This window comes from Saimiri boliviensis, chromosome 4 (genome assembly GCF_048565385.1).
Source record: "Saimiri boliviensis isolate mSaiBol1 chromosome 4, mSaiBol1.pri, whole genome shotgun sequence".
Classification (NCBI taxonomy): domain Eukaryota; kingdom Metazoa; phylum Chordata; class Mammalia; order Primates; family Cebidae; genus Saimiri; species Saimiri boliviensis.
This window is the reverse complement of record NC_133452.1, coordinates 39,884,785-39,902,999: the sequence shown is the minus strand read 5'-3', so window position 1 is coordinate 39,902,999 and position 18,215 is coordinate 39,884,785. Positions and strand designations below refer to the sequence as shown.

General features: G+C 36.6%; 1 protein-coding gene across 2 annotated transcripts in view; it reads right to left on the bottom strand.

Moving 5' to 3' along the window:
* TMEM244 (transmembrane protein 244) overlaps nt 1-4,698 on the bottom strand; it is a 41,787-nt gene extending 37,089 nt beyond the window's left edge. The window contains exons 1-3 of one of the 2 annotated variants that reach the window (XM_074397479.1): nt 4,596-4,698; nt 4,329-4,417; nt 3,549-3,632 (exon numbers count right to left, since the gene is read on the bottom strand). The gene's annotated coding sequence lies outside the window, so the exon portion shown is untranslated. The other variant, XM_010342988.3, reaches the window with a different exon arrangement.
* Nucleotides 4,699-18,215: the final 13,517 nt, after the last annotated feature.

Here is an 18,215-nt window from a genome sequence, read left to right as displayed (position 1 = left end):
TTTCAAAATCTACTTGACTAGCTCCATAAAAACAACTTTGTTATTTTGATTTTGAGATTATGCTAAATTTATGAAGATGGGAATAAATTGTAGCTTCGTGTTGTTTACGAGTACTATTCAAAAACGAGAAAAATCTCCACTCTTATTCAAGTCCAGTTTTGTATCTTTCAGGAGTATATTAATTTTTCCTCATATAAATTCTACATACTTCCTATTAAACTTATGATTAAATAAATTCTCTTTTTGCTACTAATGCAACTGAAGTGTCATCTTCTGTTACATTATCTAACTAGCTATTGTTTGTGCATAGAAAGGCTTCTGATTTTTGTATTTTAATAGTCTATTACCTTACTGATTTTTAAAATTGTTTGTGTTAGTGTTTTCATTGACTGTCTTGGATTTTCCAGATACACTACAATATCAATGGTAAATAGAGATAGTTTTACTTCTATTTTAATTCTCATGGCTCTTTTACTTATTCCAATCTGATTGAATGGATTAGTACCTCTAACATTTTTTTTAACATATTCTGATCTGATTGAATGGAATATAGTAAGTACCTCTAATTTTTTTTTTTTTTTTTTTTTTTTGAGATGGACTCTCGCTCTACCACCAAGGCTGGAGTTCAATGGTGAGATCTTGCCTCGCCACAACCTCTGTCTCCCAGGTTCAAGCGACTCTCCTGCCTCAGCCTCCCAAGTAGCTGGGATTACAGGCACATGCCACCAAGTTCAGCTATTTTTTTGTATTTCTAGTAGAGACAGGGTTTTGCCATGTTGGACAGGCTGGTCTGGAACTCCTGACCTCAAGTGATCCACTCACTTTAGCCTCCCAAAATGTTGGGATTAAAGGTGCCCAACCCTAACATACGTTTAGATCATAGTGGAGTTAGTGGACGTTCTTGCCTTGTTCTTGGCCTTTCTGTAAATGCCCCTAGTATTCTCCACTAAGTTATATACCAGCTTTAGGACTGCAATGTGTGTGTGTGCATGTATGGGTTCATATCTATCTATCTATCTATCTATCTATCTATCTATCAGTAATATATCTGATCAGACAAAATCAGTTTTTTTTTTAGTGTTTTAATCAAGAATGGTTCAGAAATGGTTGCCAATTTTTGTCAAAGGCAATCTTCATAGACAATTGAAGATGAGGGAAGATGATCATATGATTTTCTACTTAGATTTATAAATATCTAAATTATGTTAGTAGGTTACCTAATATTGAACCATCCTTACATTTTGGAATAAATGTTATTTGGTCATGATGTTTTATTTTTATGATCAGTTTTTGGGCTCTGTTTGCTAATACGTTTAGATGTTCACTTCCATATTCATAAGTGAGATTGGTCTATAGTTTATTTTTTGTACTATCTTTATATGGCTTAGGTGACAACATATTTTTTGTTTCACAAAACTTTCTTGTGGCTTTTCTTGTTTTTCTATACTCAAAATGATTTACATAGCACTGGGAGCATATGATCTTTGAAGATTTAGGAGAATTCCTCTGTGAAATCTAGGCCTAGTCCTTCTATAATAGCCTTCTCCATTTATTCTATGAAAACTGAAAGCCCTTAGGTGATTTTGCAAACAGAATGTTTCCATTGCCTACAATAGCTTCACCCTTCTTTACAGAGCAAGTAGCTTTATTCTCAAGGTTTGGCTCACTATCATCTTCTCATCCCACCCCTCACTACAAGACAGAATCAACGTCTGTTTTAGTTTACTGCTTCCATAATATTATATGTGACTTATAGATCTGATCACATTTGTATTGTAGCATACTTATTTTGGGAGGTATACATTTCTCCAGCCTCTAAAACCCAGTCACTGATTTGATCACATTTAATTCTTCAGCCCCCAAAATATTGGTCAGGCTTTGGTAGGTATTCAATAAATATATTTTGAATAATAATAATGGAAGGAAGGAAAGAAATAATGGAAGACCACTATAGTAGGAACAATAGTCTTTTTTTTTTTTTTTTTTTTTTTTTTTTTGAGGCAGAGGCTTTTTCTATCACTCAGGCTGGAGTGCAGTGACATGACCTCAGCCCACTGCAACCTCCATCTCTGGCTTCAAGGGGTTCTCCTGCCTCAGCCTCCCGAGGAGCTGGAACTACAGGAGTGTACCACCACACTTGACAAATTTTTATATTTTTAGCAGAGATGAGGTTTCACCATGTTGACCAGGCTGGTCTCAAACTCCTGACCTAAAGTGATCTGTCCACCTTGGCCTCCCAAAACATTTGGATTACAGACATAAGCCACCGTGCCCAGCCAGAACCATAGTCTGTTAATAAAGCACATGGACTGTAGGTCAGATACACTGGGGTTTCTCCCCCAGTTCATCACTGGCAAGTGTGTGAAATTGGCTGGTTACTTTCTGAGTGTGGTTCTACTCATCTACAGATAAAGTTTCATAAGGGATTTGAATTCTGAACATGTATAAAATTCTTAATATTAAGTACTCTGTGTGCTCAATAGATAATACTTTCTCTCCTACTTCTCCCCATGAGAAAGCCTGCATTGCAGATTTTTGGACAATTCCTGGAGAAATCATGAGATATGACTCTCTCACCTGCAGAATCACAGCAAAGGATCCATCCTACTAATAAGCAGTTCCCTTTGAAATTGCCTATATGTATGAAACTCTCCAGTTCAGGTGATAAAACTCTGAAGATACACAGGAATGTGCTGTGCTTCTGAGATTTTTACAACATTTGTTTTACAGAGGAAAGTTTACAATAGTTGAACATAGTTAGGAAACATGTAGTCTACTGGTGTAGAACACATTGTATTCTGAACAATTTAGCAGTCCTCATACTTGGGCTTTCTTCCCAGTTCTTGTGCTATTTTCCCAGACAGCAAATTAATTAAATGGCCTTTGGCCATGACTCTTTGCTGTGAGTCAGCTTTTCTCTCATTTAAAGTGTAGAGATAGAGGGGATTTAATTAGCCCAATGCCTGGCACACTGCATGCACTCCGTAAATGTTTGTTGAGTATTTGAGTTATCTCTACATGAAGGTCACTTTTGCTATTACTATTAATTTATGAGCAGATCAGTAATTTTTGTGCTGATAATATTGAAAGTGAACAAGCACTTAAAAGAAAAGTTAACTCACAACTTAAAGGGATGTATCATGAGAATTCAGCTAGTCAACAACCTATTTTGAACATTTTCACTATTCTTCTAAAGTTCTAAGGCTGTAATTCTACACATGAAGCTCAGATGATTCTAAGATAGGAACTGCAGCAACTATCTGGATATTTTCCCTGCAATGAATGTGTGTGTGTGTGCGTGTGTGTATGTGCGTGTGTGTGTGTGTGTGTGTGTGTGTGTGTGTATAAGCCCCGACTAAATATAGAATCCTCATTCTTTGTGTAAGCTACTTAAGAGAAAAGATTTTATCGTTTAATTTTTATCTCTTCAGCGGAAGTTATTCGTGCTAGTTTAATCCCAGATCTATACATAAATTATGAACAGTTTAAAAACCCCTTAAAAATAAGTTTTTTAAAAATATTTTTCCTGAAATATTGTTTTTACTGACCTTCAAAATTTTTCTTAGCTGTTGTCATGCTCAGCATTTCTTACTGATGACATACGTGGTGATGATGGCAGTATGCAGAAAAAGCTTGAGGAAATACACACGGTGCTATTTTACTAAAATGAATGTAGCACTCATTTATAATTGTAATTTAATTTTTAAGTAAAAATCTGATTTTCCACTATCATTCCCTTAAGGCTGGCTCATTACAGGCCCAAAGCCTGTGTGAATTTACACAGCTGCTTTGAGGCTTTGCGTATTTCCTTGTTTCAGAATCTTTGATTTTTTTTTTTAAAGGGGTATTTTTTACACTGAAGTAAAACACAACTATTAACACTAGCCTCAGGGGAAAAAGAAACTAACAAACCTACAGCTTGAAATGTTTCAATACTTTGCCTTTAAAATTTTGCTCACCCTTCAGAAGTTATGAAAATAAAAGCCACCCCCCGGAAAAAAAAAAAAGATTAAGAACAAACTGTCATGATTTCAGAAAACGATAGCAGACGTGCAGGTGTTAATACCAGAGAGCTTACCTCTAAATAAATGGTGCCTTCTAAACAGCCACTATTTACATGTTTTAGAATCCTTTCTTGGGCATGGGTGCCTTTATATTGCCCAATTACCACAAGATGCAAGCCGTGCAGCAGAATGTTTTCAGTATGGTACCCAGCCAAAAGTGAAACAAGTTGCCCACTGACAGAGAGGCCATTTATAGAACATATTCATTTACACCAGTGCTAGGCAGCAACTGAAAGGCAATGCAAAGAAGTAATTTCTCTTTACCTTGCTTGGAGCAACTCTGACCTGGAGAGCCATGTACACATCCTACGTCAAGGAGGTGATGAAAGCCCCAGTTCTTATAGTGATGACATCTGGAAGAAGACACAATTGTCACTGTGAGCTTTTCAATTACTCCTGGAGACTAAGTGTGAGACGCAGTAGTGCAGGATGATTGGATTACGCAAAACGAGACAGATGCCATCTGTGAGCCATGCGTAAGCTGCTGAGTGCCAAAATGAACATCCTTATTAAACGACTGAGTTCTCATACCATTTGTAGTTTGGTCAGATTTGAAAGATGAGTTGATTGTTTTTAGATAGTGCTGCAAATAGGCAGGGACTTGGAATCCTCTCTGGCTGTATGAGTAATTACTGTCTCATGCTTAAATTAGAAACATGGGTTTTCAGTTAGGTCTTGAGATTGTTTCCAAAAGGTGCTGCTGCATTCATGTTGACGCATGGTCTGTCCTCTCTGTTTCACTCACAAGGCCCACAGAGTTCGGAGAAAGAAATCATCAGTTCCCTTCACATCATGGCTAAGAAATGGAAAAATTCTGACTTTTTGTGAGGAAACAAAAGGGTTCCCATACTCTAAAATAATGGCCACAATACAGCCGGTGGAATGTTTTCAAGAACTGACAGGAGGCAGTATGGGAGCTCTCTGTCTCTCTGTGCCCCAAGGCTTCAGAACTAATCCTCCATTTATAATTCATTCTCTCATCTTTTAACTGGCACCAACTCTATTATTATTTTTATTTTAATTTTTAATTGCTGTGATTACATAGGTGTATATATTTATGGGGTATATGAGATATTTTGATACAGGCATATAATAATGTAATGATCACATCAAGGTAAGTGGGGTTTCCATCACTTCAAGCATTTATTCTTTGTGTTACAAACAATTCAATTACATCCTTTTAATTATTTTTAATTGTAAAATTAAATTGTTATTGGCTATAGTCACTCTGTTGTGCTATCAAATGCTAGATCATACACATTCTTTCTAACTCTTTCTTGTATGCATTAACCATCCCCACTCTCCCCCTACCTCGCACTACCCTTCTCAGCCTCTGGTAACCATTCTTCTACCTTCCACCTCCATCAGTTCCATTGCTTTAATTTTTAGCGGCCACAAATAGGTGGGAACATACGAAGTTTGTCGTTCTGTGCCTGGTTTATTTCACTTAACAGAAAGATTTCCAGTTCCATCCATATTGTTGCAAATGACAGGATCTCATTCTTTCCTTTGGCTGAATAGTACTCTATGCTATACCTGTACCACAGTTCTTTATCCACTTGCCTGTTGATGGACACTTAGCTTATTTCTTAATCTTGGATTTTGTGAAACATGCTGCAATATACATGGGCATGCAGATACCTCTTCAATAGACCAATTTCCATTCTTTGGGGTATATATCCAGCAGTGGGGTTGCTGGAGCATATGGCAGTCCTATCTGTGCTCCTTTGAGGAACCTCCAAACTGTCCTCCATAGTGGCTATACTAACTTACATACCCACTAACAGTGTATGAGGGTTTACTTTTCTCCAATAACAAATAACCAGCATTTGTTATTGCCTGTTTTTGGATAAAAACCATTTTAACTGGGTGAGGTGATATTTCTTTGTAGTTTGATTTGCATTTCTCTGATGATCATGATGTTGAGCACCTTCTCATATACCTGTTTGCCATTTGTATGTCTTCTTCTGAGAAATGTCTATTCAGAGATTTTGACCATTTTAAAATCATGTTTTTAGATTTTTTCTCTAGAGTTGTTTGAGCTCCTTATATATTCTGGTTATTAATCCCGTGTCAGATGGGTAGTTGGTGAATATCTTTTTCCCATTCTGCAGATCGTTGACGTCACTTTGTTGATTAATTCCTTTGCTGTGGCACCAAATTTAGATGGGAACTTAGCTGTGCACTGTAATCCTTTTTCCATTACAGCATCTTCTTAACCTCTATAAAGAGCACATTCTGCAATACCTACCTGCATACCAAAAGCCAAGGTGAAAACCATGCCTTCAGCAAGTCCAGGCCTTCATAGTTTTCATCTAAATATGTTATTGAATTTGACATTCATAATGCATATTAATAACAGTATCAATGCCCTTTTATTAATATATGTTAGATAATTTCTTTATTATGTGATTACCCTGTTTTCTGCTTATATTGTGAGTTCTTGCAGAGAAAGACTTTTCTGCCTGCTAGTAACATTGTAACAGCTCTCAGTGTCTTCTTCAGATTTTGGCAGGTGGACCCTCAGTAAATGCAGATTGTCCAAATCCCATGCCCTGCCTTATTTGTAACAGTGATAAGCCAGATTTTCGCCTTAAAATCTGGCGAAGGGCAGGTGGAGGCTGAGTGCAGTGGCTCATGCCTGTAATCCCAGCACTTTGGGAGGCTGAGGTGGGCAGGTCACGAGGTCAGGAGTTCGAGATCAGCCTGGCCAACATAGTGAAGCCCCATCTCTCCTAAAAATACAAAAAATTAGCTGGGCATTGTGGCAGGCACCTGTAATCCCAGCAACTCAGGAGGCTTAGTCAGGAGAATTGCTTGAGCCTGGGAGGTAGAGGTTGCAGTGAGCCGATATCGTACTATTCCACTCCAGCCCCAGGTGACAGTGCAAGACTCTGTCTCAAAAATAAATAAATAAATAAATAAAGAGGGCGGGTGGAGCTTCCTGAGAGTCAGAGCATAGCATAAACAGAGGACTTGTGCCTAACTCACTCTACTCCCGACAGATGCACAACTCAGATGCCTTCTGAATTACTCAGGTAAACAGTAACCACCCAAAAACTATCCTCCCAGGAAGTTGACACCATACATAGAGAACCAATATTCCAGCAACTCTAATGGATAAAATACTGAAAAATACTAATTTTCTACAATTACATAGGAAAAATATTTGATAGCCAATAGTCTAGTGGGTAGAGATTATGTGTGTATGTATATTTACATCTATAATAAGCATCTTTTTTTTCATCAGAGGCACCCCATTGGATTTAAGCATCAGCTTTTGAACTACTACTGTGATCTATTGTGAGAATAAGGCATGAGGCGTATGCATACACATTCAGCAACTCCAATGCTGCTTTCTAAGTCTGTCATTAGACTGATGCAATATTTACATGTGTAAATTTTATATTTATATGTGTGTATAGATATTGCATGTACATATACTCATTCAGCACATACTTAAAGTAGTTAAAGAACAAAATACATAAAACTCTTCGTGTTCTTGAGTTCTGAATTGTGCTCCTTGGTATTTTATCATGTTTTAAATTATTTTTAGTCCCCTGTATAATTTGTACCCAGAGTTCTTCTTTGTTTGTTAAAACCTGACTCAGCTACTTCCTTCATGATAGAGGCATTCAGAAACTTCAAGATACTAAAGAAACATTTTCAAGATTGTAGCACATAATTTAAAATTTCTCCTTGATAAAATCGAACGAGAAAATGAGCTCAGATCCACAATTACTAATCCAAATGATCAGGGCCAGATAGGTTTCCAACTTCAGAAAATTTTGAATTTTAGTCAGATAATAGTATCCTTATAGTACATTATATCACATGTCCAAGTGATCTAGAGTTTCCCTCTATAGTCAAACATTGTTTGAGCAGCAAAATGCATAAATATTCGCCACAAGTGGGATAAATAAAAACTAAACAATTTTGTCAATTTGGTTTCATCACCAAATTTATTAAGGTCTGGTAATATGTCTGTCACCCTAGGATTATAAAATCAGTTTCCACAGATTTTTAGATTTTCCAATTCACAAAAGGAGGAGTGGACAAATATAGATTAATTATAGTAATCTACAGATTGGTATTGATAATAGAACTCTTGCAAAATTAAACTAAATTCGGCCTCAAGTAGCCTCTGTACAGAACAAATTTCAGACTAACTTAAGAATATATTCTTACAACAAGTGGCTGAGCCTCAACCAATCACAGCAGCTGAGCTTTGGCCAATCACAGACTGCCAAACAATCAGACCATGTCTATATCAGGCAAATGCTGAGCTGTAACCAATCAAACTGTTTCTGCATGTCATTTCCTTTTCCCATGTAATAGTGCCTGCCGATGCTGGGTGGAGTTCTCTGAAATTCTCCTGGTTCTGAGGGCTGCCCAATACATGAATTATTCTTTCCTCAAATAAACTCTGCTAAATTTAATTTAGCTAAAGATTTTCTTTTAAAACTGTAAATATAATTTAAAATGATGTGGTAAAAATAAAGATGCTGTGTTAACAAAGTCAATTTGTCCCCAAGAAATTAAAAAGGAAAATCTTTGCCCCCAGTGCTAGCACGAAATAAGAGTTTTCTTGTGATGCTTTCTGCTCCCTTATAGCTGGCTTTGCTTTGGAAGTCTGATGGTGCATAATTTTAGTTTTACTGATTCTCTCTAACCCATTTCTTTTCTTCAGGGCCTTCTACCACATCTATTGTTCACTGCCTTTTTGAAATTGAATTATTCTATGGGATATCACTAAATCATACAAATATTAAGAACAAATGGACTCTATTTTATTTCAGGGACCCATGAAAATAAAGGTCAAAGTCGGGGTAATTTTTTAAATGTTTACAGCTTTCATGGAATTTCCTTTAGGTTTAGGTCTAATTTTTTTTTTTAAAGAAAGAGAGAAAGAAAAAAACAATAATAAAAAAAGAATAAAGAAGACGAAAAAAGAGAATGAGGAAGAGGGAGAGAGGATGGGGGTATTGCTTTATTGCCCGGGCTAGAATGCAGTCTAAATATGGGTATGCCTATAATTGTGCTTAATAATGGAGACATGAAAAAAAAGGAGGGAAGAAAATAACAAACAAGGAGCCAACCAATATTTCCATTTAAACTTGTAAGTTGATATGATGTGGTACTGATAAGAGTGTATATTTTGTGTACTTAAAGTGGAGAGTTCTATAACTGTTAATTAAGTGTACTGAGTTCAAGTCCTGGATATCATTGTTAATTTTCTGTCTCATTGATCTGTCTAATATTAATGTTGAAGTCTCTACTATTATTATGTGGGAGTCTAAGTCTCTTTATAAGTCTTGTATATCTGGGTATTCCTGTATTGGGTGCGTATATATTTAGGATCTTTAGCTCTTCTTGTTGTTGCATTGATCCTTTTGTCATTATATAATGTCCTTCTTTGCTTCTTTTGATCTTTGTTGCTTTAAAGACTATTTTATCAGAGGCAAAAATTGTAACTTCTGCTTTTTGTTTATTTATTTATTTTTGCTCTCCGTTTGGTTGGCAAATCTTTCTCCATCCCTTTGTTTTGAGTCTTTGTGTATTCTTGAATGTGAGATGGGTCTGAATGCAGCATACCGATGGGTTTTAGTTTTTTATCCAATTTGCCTGTCTGTCTTTGAATTGGGGGATTTGGTCAATTTAAATTTAGAATTAATAATGATATATGTGAATTTAATACTGCCATTTAATGTTAGCTGGCTGTTTTGCCCATTAGTTGATGTAAATTCTTCATTATATTGATGCTCTTTACTTTTTGGTATTTTTTTTAGAAAGGTTGATACTGTTTGTTCCTTTCTATGTGTGGTGGTTCTTTCAGAAGCTCTTGTAAAGCAGGCCCGGTGGTGACGAAATCTCTGAGTGCTTGCTTGTTCACAAAAAATTTTATTTTTCCTTTGCTTCTGAAGCTTAGTTTGGCTGGATGTGAAATTCTGGGTTGAAAGTTCTTTTCTTTAAGGATGTTGAAAATTGGCCCCCACTCTCTTCTGGCTTGTAGGGTTTCTGCTGAGAGATCTGCTGTGAGTCTGGTGGGCTTCCCTTTGTGGGTAACCTGACCTTGCCCTCTGGCTGCTCTTAGTATTTTCTCCTTCATTTCAACCCTGGTGAATCGGATGATTATGTGCCTTGAGGTTGGTCTTCTATATTTTCCAGCTTGGATTCATTCTCTTCATCACATTCAGGTACACCTATCAAATGTAGATTAGGTCTTTTCACATAGTCCCATATTTCTTGGAGACTTTGCTCATTCCTTTTTATCCTTTTTTCTCTAATCTTGTCTTCTCATTTTATTTCATTAAGTTGGTCTTCAACCTCTGATATCCTTTCTTCTGCTTGATCAATTTGGCTGTTAAAACTTGTGCACACTTCACAAAGTTCTTGTATTGTGTTTTTCAGCTCCATCAATTCACTTATATTCCTCTCTAAATTGTGTATTCTTGTTAACATTTTGTCAAACCTTTTTTCAAAGTTCTTAGTTTCTTTGGATTGGGTTAGAACAAGTTCTTTTAATTCAGAGAAGTTTCTTATTATGCACATTTTGAAGCCTGATTCTGCAATTGGAACACAGTCGTTCTCCATCAAGCCTTGTTCCGTTGCTGATGAGGAACTGTGATCCCCTGCTGAGGGAGAGGCATTCTGATCTTGGGTATTCTCAGCCTTTTTTGGCTGTTTTCTTCCCTTCATTGTAGATTTATCCATCTGATGTCTTTATAATTACCATCTTTGTAATTGGGCTTCTGAGTGGACGTCCAACTTATTGATTCTCAGCGTGGGAATCTAAGCAACCCACTGCGCCGACTAAAACAGCAGCGTTAAGATTGATGGTGCTTTTCTGACTCTGCACCAAGAACTGACACTCCTAGGCACCGGCAAAACCACCTCACCGGTCACAAGAGTCACGCTGGCGACCCGTGGGGCTCCTCTGCTGGGAATCTCCTGGTGTGTGAGCAACAAGAATTCATCTGAAAGTGTGGCATCCTCTCGTTCTCTACGCTTTCACTGGGAGCTACAATTCCGAGCTGCTAGTGATCAGCCATCTTGGATCTCTCTTTAGGTCTGTGTTAAAGCAAAGATACATGTATACACACATGAGCACAAGCTGATTTCACTGCTTCATATTGAGTAATAAATTGTGTCTTGAATGATAAAGGCACAATAAGGAGAAGTGCCCTATATGGTAACGAATGGCACAGCATCAAAAAACAGTTGGCATGGATGACTAGGTATGAATATCCAAACCATTATTAGATAGTAGTTTCCATACTTTCTCCCATAAACCTAAACCAGGGTTACTAGTGACTGCAGATGTGGACCCTTGAGTCTTAGTATCTCATTTTACCTACTTTTAAGCAAGGTGACCATATGCTGCATATTATCATAGGTAGTAGAGAGTAAAGGATGATCATTAAGAGGTTATAGAAAAGATCTGGTGATATACATTGTATCAAGTTGAATTAATATTTGGAAAGAAACATGCAAGTTAGAGCAATCCAATACAATGATCGCAGAAAAAAATAAATATTGAAAGACAAAGTTAGAGCCCTAATTCAAAGAATGTGAATTGTATCTTCAGTAGAAAGAGAAAATAGAGTGGAGAGAAGGAAAGAGAGGTCATTCCGTTAAGAGAACTACAAAGGGCAAAGGAAGTGAGAACAGGCAATGAGATCCACTTTGCTAGAGAAAGAGGAATAAGACTAATGCACGGGTGGAATGTTGATTGGTGAAGGCCTCAAAAGACAAAAGGAGCATTGTGTTTTGGTTCAAAACAGCACTGTTCTTCAGTAGCAGCATGGAAGACAAAATCAGCATATGTGAAAAATTATTTTAACAGCAATATAGGATAGGAGACTATGAAGTGGATATATATTGCCTTATTGAAAAGGCTTGAAGTTTGATTTCGGGGCCTAGAATAACTGAGAAAAATTAGATTTTTAAGAATGCCTTGGAAAGGACAGCCTTCTTGATGAGGAACTGAAGAAGGGAGAATAAGGAAGAAAAAAAAAAAAACCAAGATTTTGATACCAACAAATTAAGGGGATTACAGTGCTATTGATAAGAATAGGTCAGGAAAACAGGAAATGAGAAGCAAACTGTGGGATTCAACGCATTAACTTTCAGGGTCAGTCCATACTTCAGTGGGCATCGGAATTACCTGGAGACTTTCTGCAACACAGATGGAAGGGCCTGAAACCAGAGTTTCTGATTCATTTGTTTGCACTTCTGAGTATCATATTTTGAGAAGCGCTTATTTAAATTATGTCTTCTAAGACAATTAATGATGGTTGAAGGTGGAGATGGAGGTCTGAGCCAAAGACATAAGTATGAGAGTTTTCTATACCCAGGCTATTGTTGAAATTTTGTTCTGGAAATTTCTGACTTACAGCATTTTCTATCATTTTGATACCTTCCATCAACTGTTTCCTTAATTATATGCTCACATTGAAGTGAAATGAATGTTCATTCTTGGCAGTTGGGAGTAAAAGGGACTGAAAGTTTAAGAAATAAAAACATTCTGAAAATAGACAATAGTGTATAAGGGAAGATCAGAGTGTAGCTTTTGAAGGATGCAACAGAAAGAGAACCAGGAGGGAATTGCAATCAGACATTATGTGATAATGGGAAAAAAGACTCTAGGTACTTGACAATCTACTCTAGAAATTTCTTCTCACTCTCTGCAAAGATGCAAAAAGGTGGAAATTTAAAAGGAAAAGTTAATAAGTCTACTTTGTATTTTAATTATTGTCAAGTACCCAGGTGCTTAAGTGAAGAGTTTCATGTACATATAAATTACTTCTGTGCCCTAGCATATTTGTAGAAATCTAAATGAGATGTTGTTCCATTTAAAATTTAAATAACTCCCTTGAGAAAATGCCAACCAGACTGCTTCAACTAGAAGCCAATGCATAAACATGTATTTGTTATTTACTTGTTAATGTGTTCAGTATCTTGATGTATTCCGGTGTTTTTTTTGTTTTTTGTGTTTTTTTTGTTTTTGTTTTTGTTTTTGTTTTGTTTTCATGAAAACTGAAGTCCTGTGTAATGTGATTTGATGACCCTAAAATGATATTTAGAAAAGTAAGCAAACAATATTGTGGTAGATGCGGTCTATACCATTTATACAAAGGCTCCCCCAACCCCTTCAGAAATAACAGTTACAAAGTGATACTCCATTGTTCCCAAAGGACTCAGACGTGTCTGAGCTTACGCTTTTTACAAAATGGCAGGTTCAGATCCCCGCACCTCACTCTTTAAAGGATGATTCGGTAGAGGGGAGTTCGCTTGAGACTCCAGAGCCCAGAGGGTAATTAAGGGGCAAATTCGGCTTTGTTTAGCAGGCTCAAGCTGAGTGTGTCAGCGTTGGTTCTGGCAAGGCAGCTGCTGGCAGAAATGTTCAGCCATTTCACATTCTCTATATCCTGATTTTAACTTACCTCTTACAAGAATGATCTGAAGTTAAAATGAAGTTGGGGAAAGTTCAAGCAATCCTTAATACTTGAAAATGTGCAGCTTCCAGGCTCCAACTTGGGAAAAATTTGACTAAAGCCAGATTTTATATATATATATATATATATATATATATATATATATATATATATATATGATGCCCGTAGGGTTTCTTGGAAATAAAATTGTTTTTTGAAAACAACAATATGATGAGTTAAGAGTGAATGAATCAGAAACATATGGATTAAATTTTCCCTGAAATTTGCATGGATTTGGAAGTCATGGAGAAAAGGGCATTTGGCAAGACGCATTTGGGATTTTACTGAACCAAAAACATTTGAGAAATTATCTGAGGTTCTTGGGTGGATGCAAAACTGCTCCAATTTTTTTTTTTCATTTTTACAAACAGTTCTAAATCAAAAAAAGAAATAAAGTCACCTAATTATAATTTAATGAAGATGTGAAATACTGCTTGTACAGCAACTACCAAGCTTCATGGATAAGCATGGGTTTTCTAAGGGATAGGGCTGAAGGGGTTTAAGAACAAAGATAAATCAAACAGGAGCATTCGTTTCAAAAACTACAAAGAAATGCTCAATGCCCAAAGATATAGCAGGAGTACAACCTGATGCTGTGGAAAAAATGTTTCATTTGCTGGCCATTTTTTTCCCTCAACCTAAATGAAACGAAAATAAACAACAACAATAACTAAAATATCACCTAAAGAAAACACACAGTGATGCTTATGTGTATGCATTATTAGGGTTTTTGTTTGTTTTAGTATGTAACATGTCTACAAGAGGATACATTTGGTGGTGTGACCATGGGGGAGCCTTCTGGGACTTCTAGAATCAGGTAAGACAGAGCCAGGCTTATACCAATTTTGGTGCTTTAGCAAGTAAAAATGAGCTTCAAATTGCTTTATAAGCACGTACAAGGTTATTAACAAAATGATATATGAAGAAAACATGTACTTTTTAAAAATTTCAGTTCTATTGTTTTTATTGTACTAAATATTGTTCAGCACTAGCAAAGTTCTTAGTTTAACATTTTTCCCATGCCTTCTTTTTCTTTTGGTGGATCAAAAACTAGCATCCTATTCACATGGGATCCTATTCAACAACTATATTCATGTAATAGCTTAGAAAGTAACTATAAAGAGATTTTCTAAATAGTCACTTTTTCATGTTTAGTTGAAAAGGAAGGTAGAGAAGAGGAATGGAATACATGGTGAGAGCTTTTATAGGGTTGGATAAGTATGATAATCTTTGTAGTATTAACCCATGGATCTGAAATTTAAACATAAAATGGACATATGCAAGAATATCAGAAAGCTCAGCTTACTCCGAATTTGCTCTTGACCCTGGGTAAGTGAATGCACTGTTTTTTACTTTGCAGTTGGGTTCTACTTCTCAAAAGGAAGGATCATTTCAGCAGAAAATCTATCATAAGCACTTCTAGCTAATAAGCTAATAATAGGAGCAGTTTTTAAGTGAAATCTGAGCTGAACTGGGGAGTCATTTATAGATACTGTTAGGCGTGCACATTTTTACTTGGGCAAACTAAATTAGCTGTATAAATAACATTTAAAATATTTGAAAGTCAGTCTCTTGGACTTTTTACCTCTGACAATATCCTGTCAATGCAGGGAAGGATAACTTGGAGAAGGTAAACAGCCATGCACAAGTGGATGAGTTTACTCAGAAGATGGTAAGAAATCCAAGATATGGATGTTTGATTTCTTTGTTTTTCTTTAGAGAAAATATCATATCTATCTGAAGGGGATAGGCCTTCATGTTGGCAGACAGGATGTCCTGAGACCTCTGTGAATTTCCAAATTCGAATGCCACCATTAAACATTATTTTCTTACAAAACAAAAGCAAAACCACAAGTGAAGATCCATGCACCTCCTTAGACACATGGTGACTGATTTCTTTCACCTGCAAGTACATTTGTACTAGCTCTGATATTTGCTGTATCAATTTTTCAATCTGCTTTTACTTATTTTCATACAGAACACACAAGGGAGCTCAGTTGTCTCATAGAGTGGAGCCATTGTAAAACAATTCAATAGATCATAGAGTTCTATTTTTATGGCCAAGAGTCATTAATTTCTTATACTAGTCACTTCGTCTTCCCTTCCATCTTTGGCCTTAACAATTGTTTATCTTCCCAGGGCCTGTTTTTTAAATAAGAGCAATTTTGTCTCATTACCAGATTTACTGCATGTGCCATATTATGGAGGGAAAAGAAACTGCTCCAGTGTGTGGCCATTGAATGAATGAATGAATGAATGAATGAATGCCTCTCACCTTAGTGAGGTGACCAGTTCTTATGGATGAGTCCAGGGCATATAGAACTCGAACTTAAGCCTCAGCCCGAGACTCACTTCCTTCAGGGTGTTTTCCAATACTCTTTCCCACCCCAACTCATTCACCTTAGTTAGTGCATCTACCTGTGTGTTTCTATGGCACCTTGCACATTGCCCATCATAGCTCTTGTCACTTTCCATTGTGATTGCCTATTTTCTTATCTTTATACCCACCAGACTATAAAACCTATGAAGGCAGGTATTGTGTCTAACCTGGATTGTTAATTTCTATAATCTAAGCACACAGAAAATGCCCAAGACACATGCATACACACATGCAAACATGCACACACACACACACACACACACACACACATATATATATGTAGACACACACATCCATACATATATTAACAGATGAATAAATGGATCATGGGCTACATTCAGATATATATAGTCCTTTATTTTAAGTGGAATACGGTACCTACTAAGGACTATATACATTTGAAGGTGTGAAAACATGAATAGCAGAATAGCAACAGTGTGCAAAAGTTCAACAGCAAACTTAAACATGATAGATTTCCAGACCAGAGAGATTTAAAGACATTTTTAAGTGTACTTTTTCTTAAAGAAACCATACATTCCCTCATTTTACACAATCTTCAATTTTCTTTCATTCCTCAGCATTGAATACACTGTTGACTGCTTTAGATCTATTTAACAGACAAACCAATTGAAGCTAAAAATTATTCTTTTCAGCATGCCTAATGATATCCATCTTTGTCTTGAGATATCACATTTATGAAACCCACAGTTTTTATCATTAATACCAACATTTTCATTTTCCCAATTCTTATTGTTTTACAACATAAGAAGAGAAAGGGCAGTAAAGACTAAAATGAGTGTATAAGCAGAGCTGTGCAGGCCAGAAAGGCGACAGTGCCAAAAAAGAGCTGAGGTTTGGCAGACAGCTTCCCCACATGCAATCCATCAAGTTGCTCTGGCCCTTCCTCCAAAGTGTACCTTGCATATATCAGCTTCTCTCATCTTCTATTACTGTCTCCATGGTCAGGCCACCATCATCCTTCCCTACACTACTCTATCAGTCTCCTAACAACTCTCTGCTTTTACTTTTGCCACCGTATAGTTACCATTTACCACAAAGCAGCCAGAAGCAGTTTCATATATAAGTCAAATCACCGGTTTAAAATGTTCATTGGCTTCTTAGTGCTTTAAAAAAAAAATTCAAATTTTTTATTTTATCATAGAAAGATCTCCCTGCCTGGACTGGTTGAATTATCCAACCTCATTTGACAAGTACACTGTTCTCCTGCCCATTGCACACTTTTGTATACATTTCTTCCACCCACTGGCCTTTGTTGTGTCCCAAGTACTGCAAACTGTTTTCCACCTTGTGTGGCCTTTACTCTCTGTTCCTTCTGTCTGATGCTGTTCCTCTCGTCTCCGTCACCTCTTTCAGATCTCAGGTTGCCTGTCCTCTAAAACAGCCATCCAGTGACACCAACATACCATTCTATTTTACATCTCTGCACAGAGCTTATTGCTCTTTAATAATTTTCTTCTTTTTTATTTATTGTCACTTCCCCTAAAAGAATGAAGCCCTTTGAGAGTAGGAGTCTTATGACTCTTGGAGGATGTTGAAGTTCTTGGTTAATGGGTAGTTTCCTTATTTTTTTAAATAAATCAAAAGCTGATGACAACCTTCACAAGAAAATTATGTCAGAAAGATACCAAATGCTAACAAACTCCCTTTGTCCGTGAGATTGCTTTTTTTCTGAATACACAGGCTAATGGGAAAGATCAAAATCATATGAAGTACTACAGAAATCCCTGCACACATAGAAAATGGTAATGGGGGTGGAAACACAGAGCCTAACGTGTGAAAACACTTAACACAATCCCCAACACATATTAGGCACCAAAAGCTGTTTATTGGTTTATATATTTATCACTTATTATTTGTTAATCCCGAAATGTCTTCACTCACCAGGTCTAGCTCATCAATCCCAAGAGGAGCTGCAGTTACCGATTATAAATTTACTTCTTACACCTCTCTACATGCTGTCAGAGAGGAATAAGAAGTAAATCCACCAAAGCAATTCAAGTCTAGAAAAGCTGGACCTAGAACTGGCTGCTTTGCAGCCTTGCAATGTTAAATAGCAACAAAACCAACAAGAAACTTTAATGGCTCAGAACTGAATACACTCAACATAGACATTTTTCTAAGAGAGATTTGATAGTTGATTGCTGGACAACTAAGCATGTGCTTGATCTTAGAATCACTATTGATTTTCGATTCTCTTAAAAGTGAGAATTAATTCATAAATTTGCTAACTATGAAGACCTTTAAATATTATTG